Below are 13196 nucleotides of genomic sequence, written 5' to 3'. Positions count from 1 at the left end.
ACGCTAGCACAACGCGAAAGACGAAGCACGTAACTGACACACTAATACAACGCGCAAGACAAAGCACGTAACTGAATCGTCACCGAGTCAAATCAGCGCGTACAGCGCGTCGTAATTGCAGCCTCCGCGATCAACTTCAGAAACATTTTCAGAGCTAATTGCGGAAGCCACGCTCCGCTGTGCTGAGTACGGTGAACGCCACCTGGCGTTGGTAGTGCTTCTTGATGCCAGCGTCCCTTCGAATGCTGGCATCGAGGCGTCGTAGTGCTGAGACCACCGAAGCGTTCACTGTCGGTGCGCGTTAGTGTCATAATGCAGTACTTCTCTTTTCTGCTCGTAGGCGGCGGCACCGCCCCGAGCAAGAGCGCCGGTACACGGAGGAGTGTTAGATATATAAGGCGCGTCTGTGTAGCTCTCTGCAAATGCGTTTGTGGCGCAATGGGTTAAACGCTCGGCGATCTATCGTCGCGGACCGAGAGGTCGTGGGTTCGATTTCCAGATTTTGCATGTTTGTGGAACTTTTTCTTCTGGTTTCTTTCTTTGTATTATGTTCGTGTACATTGTAAGCTGACGTATTTCCGTGACGGAAATACGTCAGTGAAGTCTTGGTGGACCCCGGCATAAAACACTTTCGTGTTAAAAAAAAGCAAAGTCCGAACAACTTGCGTTGCGCAGACTATACGCGGAGCAGCGTCGGATCTGCTTCGTCGGCTCTTTGCGTCTAGGCGAGCCTGACGTATTCAATCGCACGAAAAGATTTCGACAGAATGTGACGGGTAAAACTCCCACCAGAACAGCTGCGCCGCTTACGAAATATAAATGAAGCCATCTCTTTCTTTGTACGTAAAGCGTCTCTCTTAAGTGTGTGAGGCAGATGGATTTTTGACAGAAACTGAGCAGGGTACATTTTTGTTTTTCGATTTAACCCAACTGGACACATCTAGACTCGTCGCATTGAGAGAACTAGCCTTTCGAAGTTTCTTTCCCGAGAATTCTGTGCCCCACTGCATTGTGAATGTTGTCGCTATTTTGAAGTGGAACGTGGCGTCTTCTTCATCTTAAACAGTTTGCAGCCTGTATACGCTCTTTTGATTATTTAATACTGTTCGTATCTGAAGGGACCCTTAGCCAATGCGAAACCCGCCCCCACATTCTGTTACGTTCGCATTGGTGCACTTAGCCTGAGAAAAGCAGCACTTATGTTTTATTGCGATAGCAATTATATGGACACTCCAAAGCAGATTTCTGCCGTCGGCGTCGCCGTCGTCGTCGCCGTCGCCGATGCCGTGCGGTTCCGTATGACGTCAGTGGAGATGAAATCGCCGCGCGCCGAACACTGTATGTGCGAGTGAAAGGGGGCGAGGGACGCGCGCTTTCACGGGGAGTGAACGCACGTCGAAGAAAAAACGCGCGTTCTGCGCCGTGCTCCCTTAAGGGCTGCAGAAGTAGGCGTCTCTTTCCTCCTTTACAATCACCATATATGTAGAACAAACGCGCCTTCTTCCGACGCGCGAAAGGCCGTGGGGGGGGGGGGGGGGGGAAGGGAAGGGAGGCGACGTTTAGCTGCGGCATCAAGTGCCTATTTATATCAGAGGCTCCGGCAACAGTCACCAACGCCGTACGCATTTTGTGCGAACGCGGGCAAAACGCCGACGGCGTCGACAACAGTTCTGCGTGTTGCCGGTGCTGCTGCATGTCCAAGGTTATACACCTGATAAAGCTACTCTCATTACTCCGTATAGCTCTCTACAAATTTGCTATCGCAATTGATGCTTCGCCTTTCAGGTGAAACTGCGACAACTTTTTTTTTCTTTTTAACTATATGTTTTCAATTAGTTAACAATGTACCAGTTATAATATTATTCGGCACGTCCGTTAGGCGACGTAAATGTAACAGCGGTAACAACATGTCTGGTTTTCATCGCAGACTGACGACGCAACCATTCTGTTCAAATGACTCTGGTAATGAATAGAATTTAGGGCGACTAACTCTTTTGAACCACAGTTATGCACCTAGGACAGGTTGACTAATATGCGGTGCTGTTTTGGTGATAGCCTTTGAAATATCAACCTCATTGTCATCATGATCACGCTATATATGTACATTGAAGGACGAAGGCTTGTGCAAGCAATCTGCATATTATGTTTGACATTCGTCTTCAAATACTATCATCCTGTGTCTGCAAATTTTATAACCTCCTCACACCACATAATTAAGAGGTGTCTTTTTATTGAATGGACCTTCCCAAACGTAATTCTGCATGGGCTAGTACAGCCCCCAATAACCTTCGGCAGGAAGGCGTTTTTTCTGTCTCTCTCTCTTTCTCCCTTGCAGAAATTGGGCTCAACTTCAAGCCTGGAAGCTGTATTTGTTTTCAGTAGGATTCGAACCGAGGTAGTTGAGCACAGGAGTGCAATTTTGAGCTAAAGGAGATGATGACTTGTTCGTCTCTTCTTCTTGTGCGCCGTGTACTGCGCGCTACTTCCCACGTTCTAAGAGGCCTAACGTTTAAATCTGCACCATTCCACCTCACTAAAGGGCAATCTATTACCGCGTAACCGCTATAAATTTCTGCTTCTATATTGAAAACAGGAAGATAAACGTCACTGTTAAAATTGATGAATTAATGGGATGCAAACTTCCAGAAGCTACACAGCATCAGCAGAGGTGTCGTAGTGGCGAACTATGGCTTTATGTTTATAAACTCGTGCTCACAAATCTCTCAGGCTACACTATCCGTTTTCTGCCACCATGACCCATAGCCGAACCCGCGACCTTGTACTCAGCACCTTTATTCAAATGAATGATCTTTTTTTTACACCTCCGACATAGGGTGCTTCCGAAAAGAACGAACCTCATTTCATCTGTCAACATTATGGCATCAGTGCAGGCATAAACATGACAAACGGAGCGCAGCATCATTCGTGCTCGCACCCAGACATTCGGAGAAAGGGTCAAAAAATCTAATGCGCAAAATTTGGGATGCAGAAGTCTTTTTTGCCTAAACTGCAGCACCATTAGATTAAAGCCTGGCTGCTCTGTCTTTCAAAAGAAATGTTTTTGTTACTCGGCCAATGACATCGACATTGTTTCGCAGTGCGAATGCGTAGCGCATCTTTGCATGTGATACAACGGAAATTGACGGCCATACGACGTGCATTTAACGATTTTCTACTTAAGATGTACCGCTATATATTTCAAGCAAGAACCTGTATGGGGAAAAGGTCCTGTGGTCCGTCGCATTCTCTCGACGACGAGGAAACGATAATCTTTGAAATAAGACGGCGATATATTCGCACAAAGGGACAAGCACAGAGCGGCGGACTTGGCTCGCCATCTGCTGTCCAACAAGAATCAAATCGCGGATGTTCAAACTATCCAAGATATAATGGCTCAAGCAATGACGCTGAACAACTATCGTATTTAGCTTTCATGCATGGACCATTTGTAGCTGCGCGCGCCGTTGTAGTTTCCTGCGTGGTATATAAAGCGCGTTCCTTCTTTGACTGGTTCCATCAACTCCAGGCAGTCCAGAAGGCCCACGATGCGGCAGTGAAGCTTGGCCTTCCCGTCCCGACGTGGGAGCGGCCCGCGGTCCTCCCTCCATAAAAACGGGTGGGGGTGACTTCTTCAGGACCTCAATGAAGTTTACTACCTACCTACCTACCTTCTTTGTATGCATGATGTCTGTGTAATACTGTACAAATTAGGTGTCACAGGTGTCGCAGGAACCTGCAATCGTTTGAACAATTCAAATGGGTCTCGATTCGCTCATTGTGTGAACGGAACTGTAATGGCCATTAAAAGAGGAGGGGATGAAGGGGATTCCAATGCTATCACTTAAAGCGTCTTTTAGGCGGCAAAGAGGCGCCTAATTATTTATCAGAATTTCCACAAAACGTTAAACTATCCGAAACAAGCCTAGACTAATTTTGGTCACTATAAATTGGTAATTCATTTTGATTTTAATTGATGTTATGCGAAGCATTTCGCTGTTACCTGGCTATCCAACATTTTCTGGGATTCCGCAAATCATTACCAGGTATACCAACGTGTTTGTGTAAATAGAGTAGTTGTGTGTTAAGCGAGCGTGCGTGTGTGTTTCGACAGTGACACGATGACGACCCCATTGAAAACAATCGTATCGCGGAAACGGCATGATTTCTACTGCGGCCGTTCGACGCGAAGTTATACGTGCCGATTGCTGGGTTCTACATGGCTACTCAACGAGCGTTAGCGAGAGAAACATTAATTGTTACGTGATCTCCGACTAAATGTTACACAATCACACGTACCCACGTTCACGTCATGTGGTGTATGTTCGAACGACAGTGGCATTATTACTCAGGCGAAGAAGTGTTAAGAACATGGTCAACTTGGACCGATCGTGAATTCTGTACAACCTCGCACAGTTTCTACATTGCGGTAGCTGTTACGATGAAAGTACGGGGTAATGTGAGCCGTTCTTGGTGATAGTGAAGTCTGACACAACCGTGGAAAACGCGAGCAGTCACGACGAAAGGAGACGAGAAAGCAGCACGTAACGCATGCACCTAACGTCTCAAAGAGCTAGTCGGATTTGGCGCGAGAGGGGTATATGCGTGCGACCGTGGCCTTTAAAGGCATTCAGCTTCCGGTCACGGAAGCAAAATCTGCCGCTGTCGCTGACACAGCTCTGTTATCAATACTTACAGGCATCAAAAATACACCGTGCAGACTGCTAAAAATTCCGGTTTTAATATGTCATTCTAAATAAAAGCGTACGCAGAACTACATTTATTCCACAACCTTGGTACGTGCACGCGTTGCAGTTAGGAACGAACTTCGCACTTCGGTACTGCTTGCGGAGCTTCCGGAGCGCACTTCGTAGTGAAAATGGCAGGTTCAGCGTTACCCAAATAGAAAATTAAAATACAGAATCTAGGCAATAGTCTCAGCTCCTGGTCGTGGCCGAAAGGGTAGTGTTAGGGGGCCTTCTAATGTGGAGCCTAAATTAAAGAGAAAAAACAAAAAAGAAGAAAAAAGCTCGGCGGTTAGTACAACGTGGCATTTTAGCCGGTCTTCCCCGGCGCATTTAGAGCCGGAGTTCCTTGCCCGCCGTCAAAGCCGCAACGAGGTCAGCCAGCCAGCCGAAGCCGCCGCCTAACAAGGCGAAATGGGTTATCCCGAGAAAGGCATCCGGCGCGCAAGCTTATTACCGGGCGTCCCTCGAGGCGTGGGTCGGGACATCGCAAGGATCGGCCGTTCCCTCTCGGCAACGGGGGCTCACTTAGTTACGCGACGACACGAAGCACTCCTCTGTGGATCGAGCTCGAGGAGGCCTCGGACTTCGAACGCATAGCTGCAGTGCTTGCGCAGTCCGCCGTTAGCTTGGTGAGTGGAGGAGACCACGTGCATTCCGGTCGTCCCGGTGACTGCGCACCCCTGTTTGTATTGGTGGGGGGTGTGGCGCAGGCATTTCTCTGGCTATCTACACAACCCTCTTCATGCGTTCGTAGGTCACACTCATCGACGCGACCACGCAACAAGCGGTTCGACTTTGTTCCGTCCTTTGCAAGTCCAAATTCCGGTTTTGTCACAACCATGCTTTACTTGAGCCGGAATATCGTAAACAATCAATCAGTCAATCAAACAATCATTCAACCAATCAGTCAGTTAATCAATCGATCAATCCATAATTTAGTTACCGTGCCCAAGAACAACCCCAAGGTCTGAGGGCTGGTGCACGCATACGTAAAAATAAAAATTAAAAAAAAACATTAGCGTAGCTTGCATAGGAGGCGGAATGCTAAAGAGACAGCGGAGCTGATGGGCACCAAGCTAGTCCTGGCTTTTGGGCTAGGCTAAGCACTACCAAGTCACCCCAGCATTTTCCGGAATTTATGAATTATTGATCGATTAGCGATTAGCTATCGATTGGCTATAGCAAGGTATTGGCCACGCATTTGGGCTAGGCTAAGCACTACCGAATCATTAATCCCCAACATTTCGCAGAATTTATTGATTATTTGTGGAGTATAGATTAGCTATTGACTGGCTATCATTTGGCTATCGCAAGGTATTGGCGGGGTATGTTCGCAAGGTATTGGCGGGTAAGTTAACAGGGGTATGTGCCGTTGCGCTTGGACCCTTTCTGCACTACCGCCAGGATCGGCCCACATTTCTTCCGACGCGACACGGACTAACGGCCGGCTTAACAGATCCGCTGTTAAAAAGAATATAAGTAAAAAAAAAGAAAACGAAATGTATAAAAACAGCAATTATGAAACGCAAAGCGGACATAAAAAGAGTGTGCATAAAATAACTATAAAAAGAAGAGAGAGAGAAATAGAAAGGAAAGGCAGGGAGGTTAACTAGACGCCCGTGCGGTTTGCTACCCTGCAGTGGGGAAGGGGTATAGGGATGAAAAGAAGAGTGTACACAAAACAATGCACAACGTAAATGCAAAATAAAAAGGAGTAGAAATACAGTTGAGCAATGTGTAAAAACATGAAACAACAGCGCAAAGTTCTGGAAATAACCATGACAGCGAGTTGTCATAAATATATACATCATAAAAAAAGCGTTATAAATACTCAGCATTCCGTGGGCGGTTGAGTGTCGGTGATGTCAGGGAAGGAGGAAGAAGAAAGAGCAAGGCAGAAGGCAGGGAGGTCAACCAGAATAACTTCCGGTTGGCTACCCTGCACCGGGGGAATGGGAAAGGAGAACACAAAGGTGACAGGGAGAGAGAGGAGGGAAGGAAAGAGGGAAATTAGCGGTGAATTCACTGACGCGTGTGGTATTGCGCTATTAGTCAAAGCATTCACACAAGCCCGTCGTCCTCAAGCAGCACAAAAGTGCCTTCACCGCTTCGTGGGCCGACGAGCGATGGGGGCTGTGTTCCAGCAGCACCTGCACGCAAGGCGGCCAGGAACATGGAAAGGTCTATGTTCTCTGGTGATCTTGCGCGGCATACGAAACATGATAAAGCTGAGGATTTCGGGGCAGGTGAGGATACCGTGAAGGAATCTGAAAAGAAAGAGAAGGTCAGCGCGATTACGTCGCCAGTGAAGTAAGGGCAATGACAATAATCCAACAGTGCTAGAACAAGGGCCAGTGTACGTGTTAGCAAAGCGGTGATGACATTTGCTTAGAAATGTTTTTCTGGACCCGATCTATACCGTCACTGTTATATCTAGAAATGCCATTACAGACGACCGACGTGTATTCGAGTTAAGATAGACAAAATGTTGTGAACTTGCGCAATGGAGTAGCAGAACTCAATTTCCTCGATAGTCTGCAAACAAAGCCCAGAGAGCGCATACCCCGCATTGCAACGCGTTTAGTGTGAGCTGAAAAGTATAAGGTTGTATCAAAAAGTACACCGAGATCATTGATCTCACAGACCTTACACAATGAATAATAATTATAACAATCAATTAATCAATCAATCAACCAATCAGTCAGTCACTCAATTGTTTATTTTAGTGCCCAAGAACAGCTTTGGTACGCCTTAGTTGGGCGCCACGTATCATGGTTGTTCTATCAGATCGATTTATTTATTAAAGCGATTATGTATGCGCCATTCCATTACATAGACACCGGTCTTTTGTCACACAAGTGCTATGTGAAAGGTTCAACGAACATTATAATATCATGGTTACTGTAGGTTATACGGCAGAGAAACTAGTCACGCATACTCTTTTTAAAAAAATCACCAGCCCTTCCGCTGTCGAGAAAATGAGGATAAGCTAGGTTTGCCGTGTGTGTATCTGACCTTCGTCAGGGTAACGTCAAGTTCCCGACATCTCACGGTAATAAAACATAAACGTTTATTAAATGTTTACATCGAGGGAAGGAAACGTACAGCGCAACGGAAGGAGAAGTTGCACGAAAGGGAAACAAAAGTAGAAGGAAAGTGAACGAAAAGTTGTAGGAAAGGGAAGGGAAAGTAGTAGGTCAAGTACACACACGGCAACCTGAGCTTACCCCCATTTTCTTGACAGGGGAAGGGCAGGCGATTTTCCTTTTTTTTCTCTCTCTCTCTCTTTCTCTCTCTTTTTCTTTCTATATTTCTCTCTCTTTCTTTCTTCACCTCTCTCTCTTTCTCTCGTTCTTTTTCTCTCTATTTCTCTCTCTCTTTGTTTTTTGTCCCTGGTATGTGTCATTGAGCTAGGACCTTTTCTGCACCATCGCCAGGATCGGCCCACTTTTCAGCGTGACACCGCCACCACCACCACCACCGACACTTCTGAGTCTATAAATATTCGCCTAAATGTGAACGTGGCAGCGTGGAACTACGGCCAACTAACAGCAGAAATAACAGAAGCCCAAAAAACTCGCAGGTCCACTTACAAACATAATATTTATTCGCCTATCCGTCCTGAACAGTTAATTTCCCCCTATGTTTTTTTTTCCCCTGGCTTCATTGTCTGTTTGCTTCATTATGATTGTAACTGTAACAACGGTGATCTACTTGCGGTAGTGAACTGAACCATGCGGGTCTTTCACAGCTGTGTCACTCACTCTGTCCACCAGCAAGAGCAGCTGTTGTGGCTTTTTATCCCTAACACGTTAATCTCTTTATCTTAAGTAGTTGTTTGGCATTGTCCTTCGATTTTAGTGATGGCTTCGTCGAGAGTGTCGACATCTCTACTATTGGCCACAGTTCGACCAATATCTACACAGAATGGACATGGGGTCTCATATTTGCTTCAGGTATCGAGCTGCATACATAGTAGTTCCTGCGAGCCGCCCTACGACTTGTGTGAAGCGGTCAGAAGCAATCGCCGACGCAATTAGAAGTGGCACAAATAAAGAAAGGCTATGAACACAAGAGCGTCGCATACTTCGCAAACAGTCTTGCAGGCCACGTGCCTTGAGACCCACATTGTTTTACTTTTCTTTTTTTGCTGGTGATCATTTTTGCGCCGGTTTATCACTGAGCACTATCAAGTTATCGCTCTGCATAAGACGCGCCTGCTGTACTTGAAGTTCCTTGGATGTTGTGGTCAATTCCAGTATAGCTAAAAGTATTGTCTAATCAGATTGCGTAAGCAACGCGAATGATGTTATCCATCCTTTAATATTCGCTAGCACCAGTGATTTCTGTCTAGTGTACGCTTATACATTTTTAAGTAGTGGATGTACTTGAACCATGGGCGCTGTAACGTAAAATGATTCCAAACTGTTTTGATTCCAATTTCTGCAATGAGCCTCCACGATTGGTCAAAACATTTTCGGGCCACTCCCAACTTCGCCTGTCTGTCACGCGACGTCAGGAAAACCGCGATAGCTCCCCATCTGATATAGCGTGTACACACTGATTATGCATGATTAAACCGCACAAGAGAAAAATAATCATTTGTGATTCGACGCCTTTTCACCATTAGCCCTCTGCTATTGGTCCAATGTTTTCTGGCTACACCCACTTCGCCTGTCTGTCACGCGACCTCACAAAATCGCGAAAGCTCACCACGCCAAAGTGACATGTACGCGAAAAAAAAATGCATTAGTATGCCGAACAAAACTGAAAACTTTTCTGAATAGCCACAGACTGCCCCGTTCCGAAAGGAATAGAAGATGGCCACCTGCCGATCGCTCAGACCCTCGCTACTCGCACCTGCCGGTGAGCATGTATTTATTTGCGCATGATAAACCTTTTTTGCGTGGCAGTAAAACGTTATCGAGCCCTTTCGGCATGCCTACGACATCGCTCTGCCAACTCTTCCCTGCTGAGGATCCGTTTTAGCGGCATTCTTATCCTTCCGTTGCACGCTGCCGCGATTTTCGACCAGCCACCGCAAGCTAAGTAAGGCGAAACGGACCAATCGGGGAAGCCGGCACCACCCTCTTCATGCGGTTATCTATTTTCACTGTGCTGGCTCGGCCCCATCGAAACCCTCTCCACTAGAGCATGCTCCTCGCCTCTTGTCAGCCAATTAGATAAGAAAAACCGCTGAGTGTAGACAATGTTATCGGTTTGGAAAGCGAACAAAAGTGACCTCCTATAAACCAGGGGAGTGTTTGAATGGGTTGTTCAGACAACGCTGCGGGTCACCGTACGATGCTCGCTTCGGTGGTTACGTAAATTTGACGTCAGGAGTTTGGAATCAAAAATGTTTGGAATCATTTTACGTTATAGCGCCCCATGTGTAGATTCTAGGACCGGCGATCATGCTCGCCGCTGGTGTTCTAACTTGAGTGTTGCTTGCCTTCAGGAGCACAAGCGCGTCCAATAAAGAGGCAGATGCTTGACTCACACCTCTGGCCGTATTTGTCGTTCTCCACCGTCACTACGACGTGATGGCACGACACTCTAATGCTATTCACGCTATATTTGCGCTATACATTCACATCAGTATGCGATTCCGTACCAGAATCCAATATCACGCTCTTTCGCGTTCTGTTATATACCAAGGGGATATGCTTGTGCCAACGGAGAAATATTATAAACTTTACCATTTGCTTTGCTTCGGCATATCCCCCTCACGGAGTTTGTTTAAGTGTACAAATAAACGTTACCATCGCCTTCTAGAGTCATTGGGAGAATAATTCACCTCATGGTTTGGTTCACGTCGGAAATGCTTCCCATCTCCAGTGTAGCTTTAGGAGACGCTATGCTACTTCTATAGGTACTTTTTTTTCTTAACTCTTCTTTTTCTAGAATCGGTCAGCTATAACTATTTAATGGATTATTCCTATCCAAAGCCGTCGTGTGCGAAAACATCCTTTTAAGTGAAGCAAACATTTTGAAAGACCGCCCGGTGAAGCAGTGTAAATACACAGTCGCGACATTAGCGGCGCCTAAGAAAAAAAAATATTGCCGGGGTTTATAAGTGAACAATAATTCGGTTTTTTTTTCTCTCTCTCTCCCTCCCTTTCTCCCTCTCACCTTGAAGTAATCGTGTTTGCTCGCAGGCTTGCAGCAGGAAACGCTCACACATTCTCAATGCTCAAAAAACACCATTCCTGTCATAACTTCGCAGGCCGCTCATTGCTGCGTGAATAGCACGGGAGGCGAGCGTCCGTCCCTCTTGCCTCACATGGACCTGGCCAACGTCTACCGCACGGTGAACGCTGCAAGCGCGGCCCGAGCTGCCCGGTCCCGACGGCCCGCACGCCGCCACGACGCGGTGCCGTTGCCCCAGCGCACAAACTGCCGCCGAGGTACGTAACAACCGCTATATTCACGCACCCAAAGCGTCTGCCCATAGAGTTTTATATGAAAAAAAAAATGGAGGACGCTTAAGCGTCGCCTTTAAGAGTGGAACGCGATGGCATTCAAAGATCCCGGACTGCTTCTCACGCTTCCTGACAACTGCAGCTTATGCAACCGTAATGTTTACCGGGAAACGCTGGCGGCGAACGTTATGGACGAAGACGAGCTTTCTCGTAGAAACGCGCCCTCTTGCGTGGGCCGATCCCGGAGGTTGTGCACAACCGCGCCAGTACATTTACATTATTTTCAGGGTTCTGTTATTGTTTCGCACTTTGAATATTTCAGTCTGAGAAGATTTAAAATAAAAGGCATGCACTGTCGGTGTTTTTTTTTTTCATGGCATTTGTTTGTGGGCTGTCATTATCAAAATTCCGAGCAATAACTTTGTCAAGAATGTGAGACAAGGTGTGAGCAACTTTAGTGATAGAATGGTGTGGCAATGTAACCAGCATATACTCTGTGTCATTTAGCAAGACGCGGCAGATATATATAGCTAAATATATGCGGAAATGTTCGTTCCCGGGACGCCGACGTCGGACGCCGACACCGAATTTTCTGCGACACGGGGGCCTTTAACGCTATCGCGGTATAATTATCAGAGCGAACTATGGCGCGAGTGTCTGTGGCAACTACAAGTACGGTGACTCAGTCAGGATTGGAATGGTTGGCAGTACGTGAATTTGCCCTACACTTGGTCCCTCTGGCTTCAATTTGCAAATTGATCATTAAAGAATGTTAGGTTGTGAATGAAACAATTCGCAATCATTGCGCTTGGGTGCTGAGACTAATTGTCTTGCCATGTTTCGAAAACTATGAGTGCTTGGAAATATGAAAAAATAAAGCGTAACAAAGGCGGAGGTCAGAATGGAGACATGTGGGCAAAGTTACAAGGTAGGAGGTGAATTCTCCTGTGTTGTGGTCAGTTTCCACATTTGCTCTCCTGGGTCGAGAAAAACTATTCTGCATGTAAGTCTTCTTCTTCTTCCTGGGGTTTTACGTGCCAAAACCACTTCTGATTATGAGGCACACCGTAGTGAAGGGCTCCGGATTAATTTTGACCACCTGGAGTTCTTTGACGTGCACTACAACGCAAGCACACGGGCGTTTTTGCATTTCGCCTCCATCGATGCAAGTAAGTCAGAAACCTTGTCAGAATGAAGCCCTTCGAAAATGTGCTAGCTGAGTTTGAATGAGATAACAAAAATGAAGGTGCCAGAAGAAAACGGTAAAATTGCGATAATTGTGGTGTACCTCGGCGTTATTCGAGCAAAACAGCTTCACTTGATACGATGTTGTGATTCTGCAAGGTCGAAGAAATCGTCAGCCGATTTTCTGCGTGATTTCTGCCGTGAATTTCTGCGTGAGCCACTACAGCGTGACCACATTGTTTTAGGAACGCCGCTGGCCTTTCATGTGCAACCTATAGTGAGACTATCGAGTCGGTTAGTGTGTTCAGTGGTTCCGAACACGTTCGTGGCACGATCGTTTATCGCGAGCGTAGAGAGTGAGGTTTCTAGTAGCGAGATTCATATTTATTCTCTCGTGTGCTTTCCGTGTACAAGCAGAGGAGTGTCGTGACACGTTATCAAAGATTTCACTATGGTTTCACATCCGTAAACTCGACGTGAATGAGTTGATTCAGAAATCGAATTGAGACAGCCCAACCCAACAGTTGTTATACAAAGTCGTTTCGGGTGAGTCAAGAGCACAAAGGCAGCGTGTGTAGAGGAGATAAAAACACACGAGTGGCGTAAGCATATGTTGTTTAGTTCCTCATTGCCAGCTGCAAGACCAAATAAGACCTTTCGGCGTTTAACCTTACAATGCGGTCCGGCTGAGGCAAGTTATATCCAGTTGTGTTCACCCAGAGTCCACTCAAGACTCGCTCAATCCAACCGGATATCGCTTACACGAGTGCAACAGGCAAATGTCATCATAAAGCTTAATCATCGCAATCATACCACGGTCACGTAAGTTGGATAATTATTAGCT

At 46.5% G+C, this 13196-nt stretch overlaps 1 protein-coding gene across 1 annotated transcript in view; it reads left to right on the top strand.

Annotated features, from left to right (window-relative positions):
- The first annotated feature begins 10992 nt into the window (after window positions 1-10992).
- Window positions 10993-13196, top strand: part of LOC119450236 (transient receptor potential-gamma protein-like) — a 60490-nt gene continuing 58286 nt past the window's right edge. The window contains 1 exon segment of the mRNA XM_037713619.2: window positions 10993-11152. The gene's annotated coding sequence lies outside the window, so the exon portion shown is untranslated.

The sequence above is a fragment of the Dermacentor silvarum genome, chromosome 4, assembly GCF_013339745.2.
Source record: "Dermacentor silvarum isolate Dsil-2018 chromosome 4, BIME_Dsil_1.4, whole genome shotgun sequence".
NCBI lineage: Eukaryota > Metazoa > Arthropoda > Arachnida > Ixodida > Ixodidae > Dermacentor > Dermacentor silvarum.
Note: the sequence above shows the minus strand (reverse complement) of the source record. Positions and strands in the feature narration are given on the sequence as shown.